The sequence below is a fragment of the Myotis brandtii genome, unplaced genomic scaffold (genome assembly GCF_000412655.1).
Source record: "Myotis brandtii unplaced genomic scaffold, ASM41265v1 scaffold7, whole genome shotgun sequence".
Taxonomy (NCBI): Eukaryota; Metazoa; Chordata; class Mammalia; order Chiroptera; family Vespertilionidae; genus Myotis; species Myotis brandtii.
Genome location: NW_005370740.1, coordinates 889,804 through 894,586, shown reverse-complemented (window position 1 = coordinate 894,586; position 4,783 = coordinate 889,804). Strand labels below are relative to the sequence as shown.

General features: G+C 37.1%; 1 protein-coding gene and 1 long non-coding RNA gene across 8 annotated transcripts in view; one reads left to right on the top strand and one right to left on the bottom strand.

Annotated features, from left to right (window-relative positions):
- The window catches only part of BCL2L13 (BCL2-like 13 (apoptosis facilitator)), a 212,771-nt gene that overhangs the window by 137,930 nt on the left and 70,058 nt on the right, over positions 1 to 4,783 (top strand). The window lies entirely within an intron of this gene.
- Positions 3,960 to 4,522, bottom strand: LOC102242833. The gene is made up of 2 exons (XR_001359802.1): positions 4,189 to 4,522; positions 3,960 to 4,082 (listed from the first exon to the last, which is right to left on the bottom strand). It is a non-coding gene; the product is annotated as an uncharacterized LOC102242833 (long non-coding RNA).

Below are 4,783 nucleotides of genomic sequence, written 5' to 3'. Positions count from 1 at the left end.
ATCCTATATCAGGGGTGGGCAACCCCTGGCACGCGTGCCAAACATGGCACGCCAGTAACTTTTGCTGGCACGTGAAACCCTCTCTTATAATCTTCCATTTACAATTTTTTTCTTAATATCGACTTTTTTATTTTTCAGATAAATTCAGTGTAGATGCATCTTAGATAATTTTACATAACAAGTTATCTTAAAGACCATAGACATGGATTGACGAGAGAGGGGAAGAGCAATTTCTATGCCTCTGCCTTAACTCTCCCTGCCTTCCTAGATCCGACCAGTGTTTTGGTTTCATCCACATATGCTTGTGAATCTTTGTTCTCAGTGATGAATTTTGTTAAGTCTCGTAATAGGAGTAGCCTGACGGATGAAAGTAGTAGCTCGTGCATATCTCTGAAGGTCACGAAATATAAACCTGATGTAAAATCTCTGTCATCAGTGATGCAGCAGCAAAAGTCCCACTGATAATATCAAACGGAGTCATAAAGTTTTCTGTCGGACTATCAGTGTACATGTATACATTAAAAAATAAATGTATTTTTCATCATCATATACTGTGTTTTTGTCGCTCGAATGAATTTTATTATTTCTTCAAGGTTCTTCACATACGTACACCTTAAGAGATATCAAGTAGGCATAACGTGTTCTCAAAAAATTAGGGTTGGCAGGCAGAAGAATTTTGAGTCAGAGATTTTGCTGGTTTTGGCACGCACTCACAAAAAGGTTGCCCACCCCTGCCCTAGGAGATGTATCCATAATCATATTGCTAGGAGAGATGTCAGAGATTTTGCTGCCTATGGTTTCTTTCTCAACTTATGTTTGTCTCTTATCCATTTTGAGTTTATTTTTGTGTATGTTGTAAGTTGGTGGTCTACTTTCATTATTTTCCATGTGTCTGTCCAATTATCCCACCACCATTTATTGAAGAGACTGTCTTGACTCCATTGTATGCTCTTGCCTCCTTTGTCAAATTTTAATTGAGTGTAATGGCTTGGGTCGAGTTCTGGGGTCTCTTTTCTGTTCCATTGATCTATATGTCTGTTCTTGTGCCGGTGCCAGCTTTTGTTGAGTACAGTGGCTTTGTAGTATAACTTGATATCTGGCATTGTGATTCCTCCAACTTTGTTCTTCTTTCTCAAGATTCCTGCAGCTATTTGAGGTCTTTTTTGGCTGCATATACAGTACATTTTTGGAGTATTTGTTCTAGATCTGTGAAATATGCCATTGGTATTTTAATAGCTATTGCATTGAATCTGTAGATTGACTTGGATAGTATGGACATTTTAATGATGTTGATTCTACCAATTCATGAACACAGTATATTCTTCCACTTGTTTATATCTTCTTCTATCTCTTTTTTCAGTGTGCTGTAGTTTTCTTTGTACAGGTATTTTGCCTCCTTGGTTAAGATTATTCCTAAGTATCTTAATGTTTTTGTTGTAATGGTAAATGGGATTGCTTGTTTAGTTTCTCTTTCTGAGAATTCATTATTGGTGTATAAAAATGCCACCGATGTTTGGGTGTTGATTTTGGATTCTGCTACATTGCCAAATTCATTTATTAAATCTAGTAGATTTTTGGTGGAGACTTTAGGGTTTTCTATGTACAATATCATGTCATCTGCCAATAATGACAGTTTTACTTCCTCCTTTCCAATTTGGGTGCCTTTTATTTCTTCTTTTTGGCTGATCCCTGTGGTTAGGACTTCCAATACTATGTTGAATAAGAGTGGTGAAATCAGATATCCCTGACTTCTTCCTGTTCTTAAGGGAAATGGTTTTAGTTTTTGCCCATTGTGTATGTTGTTCACTGTAGGTATGTCATTTATGGCCTTTATCATGTTGAGATATGCTCCCTCTATTCTCACTTTGCTGAGACTTTTTATCAAAAATGGGTGTTGGGCTCTAACCGGTTTGGCTCAATGGATAGAGCATCGACCTGCGGACTCAAGGGTACCAGGTTCGATTCCACTCAAGGGCATGTACCTTGGTTGCAGGCACATACCCAGTGGGGAGTGTGCAGGAGGCAACTGATCGATGTTTCTCTCTCATCGATGTTTCTATCTCTCTATCCCTCTCCCTTCCTCTCTATAAAAAAAATCAATAAAATATATTTTTTTAAAAATGGGTGTTGGATTTTGTGGAATACTTTTTGTGTCTATTGATATGATCATGTGATTTTTGTCTTTCAGTATGTTTATGTGATGTACCTCGTTTATTGATTTGTGAATAAATCCCACTTGGTCATAGTGTATGATCTTTTTAATATATTGCTGGATCCAATTTGCTAATATTTTGTTGAGGATTTTAGCATCTGTGTTCATCAGGGATATTGGCCTGTAATTTTCTTTTTTTGTAGCATCTTTATCTGGTTTTGGAATTAGGATAATGATGGCCTCATAAAAGGATCTTGTAAGTGTTCCTCTTGGATTTTTTGGAATAGTTAGAGGAGGATAGGTGTCAGTTCTTCTTTGAATGTTTGGTAAAACTCCCCTGTGAAGCCATCCAGACCCAGGGTTTTGTTTGCTGGGAGTTTCTTAATTACTGCTTCTATTTCAGCAGTTGTTATTGGCCTATTCAGGTTTTCTGTTTCTTTCTGATTTAGTTTTGGGAGATTGTATTTTTCTAGGAATATGACCATTTCATCCACATTGTCCAGGTTGTTGGCATATAGTTGTTCATATTATTTCCTTATAATCCTTTGTATTTCTGTGGTGTCTGAGGTTACTTTGCTTTCGTTTCTGATTTTATTTGTTTGAGTCTCCTCTCTTTGTTTCTTGATGAGTGTGGCAAACAGTTCATCAATTTTGTTTATCCTTTCAAGGTGCCACCTCTTGGTTTCCTTGATTTTGTAGTATTATTATTATTTTTAGTCTCTATGTCATTTATTTCTGCTCTAATCTTTATTATTTCCTTCCATCTACTAACTCTGGACTTTTCTTCTTGTTCTCTTTCTAGTTCTTTAAGTTTTAGAGTTAAATAGTTTATTGTTGCCTTTTCTTTTCTTTTTTTTTTTTTAGGTAGGCTTGTAGTGCTATGAACTTCCCTCTTAGGACTTCTTTTGCGGTGTCCCAGAGATTTTCGGTTATTGTGTGTTCACTTGAATCCAGGAAGATTTTGATTTCCTTATTGATCTCATGGATAACCCATTCTTTGTTTAATAACATGCTGTTTAGTCTCCATGTGTTTGAATGTTTTTGTGTTTTTACTGTAGTTGATTTCTAATTTCATTCCATTGTGATCTGAGAAGATGCTTGATAGGATTTCAGTCTTCTTGAACTTGTAGAGACTTATTTTGTGTCCTAACATGTGGTCTATCTTTGTGAATGATCCATGTGCACTTGAGAAGAACGTATATTCTGCAGCTTTGGGGTGAAATGTTCTATTAACGTCAATTCAATCCATCTGATCCAGTGTGTCCTTTATTGTCACTGTTTCCTAGTTATCTTTTTTTTTTTAAGAGTCCAGTTACCTTGGAATTTATTTAAACTAAGAGGAAAAGGTCATAATGTTTTCATGCAATACATACTTGATTCTTTAAATAACAATTGTGACAAATAACAGAAAGAATTAAGGAATGCTATACTTGTGATCCATACAAAACACCAGCAACATTTTGGGCAGTACATAATTTAAAGAAATGTTTCAAACACTTTTCGAAATACTGTTGTAGCCAATACATAGAAGCATGCCTTAGGTGGGCATAGGAATGCAGTTTAGAAAAGAAATTTTTTTAAAAATCACACTGAAACTACTCAATTTCTTTAAAATCACTGAACAAGAAAAACAACATTGAACCGCCATACTGATTTTACACAACTTCTATACAGTACCTTGACTTAAATCCAAGAGCAAAAGGTAAGACTCTCCTACTCTATTTTTGGTAAACAACTGCATAGTAAACTTAGATGACTTTTCCCCCTGGATTTTACTTGGGAGTGGCCTTTTAAATTTTTCTTATTTAAAAGAGGGCAGGTTTGGCACTTTTATACTGATGTCACCAATGTTAATATTTCTTGGGATCTCAGGAAGATTCATATTCTTTACAGCTGAAACAGCACGGGCTGGAGCTCCCGCTAAGCCAGCCTCAGATTTCTCCAGTTTATTTTGTGCATCAGTTTTGTAACAATCTCATTCATGTTGGTCTCCAGTACCATTCCCCCATCATCATTTCTGCAAGAATATTCTGAACCTTGTCTACATGGAAAATTAAATCCAGTTCACAGATATTTTCAAAACACTTGTCTAATGTTTCCACAAATACTTGAATTAGATCTAAAATGCCAAGTTCACTTTCTGAAGAATCCACACAGAAGACAAAATATAACGTTGCATAATGTCTATAAATTAGTTTGTTGTCAGATCCTCCAATTAATATAAGACTGGTAGACTTGGAGAGCCGAGGCTTCCTGTGGTTGTTGAAGATGAGGATTGCCTTGATCCTGGCTGAGCCGGGCGGACTGGGTGGGCGCTGGGGGCCAGGGCGGGGACGGTGCGCAAGCCTCGCCTTGGGATCTCGCCCGCGATCCTTCTCCTCCTTGTTATCTTTTTGTCTGAAATATCTATCCAGTGAAGTCAGCAGGGTGTCAAAATCCCCTACAATGACTGTATTGTTGATGTCTCCCTTCAAGTCCTCTGGAACTTTTTTTTTAATTAAATCTTTATTGTTCAGATTATTACATTGGTTCCTCTTTTTTCCCACCATAACTCCCCTCCACCCAGTTCCCACCCCACCCTCCACCCTCACTCCCCACCCACTGTCCTAATCCATAGGTGCACGATTATTG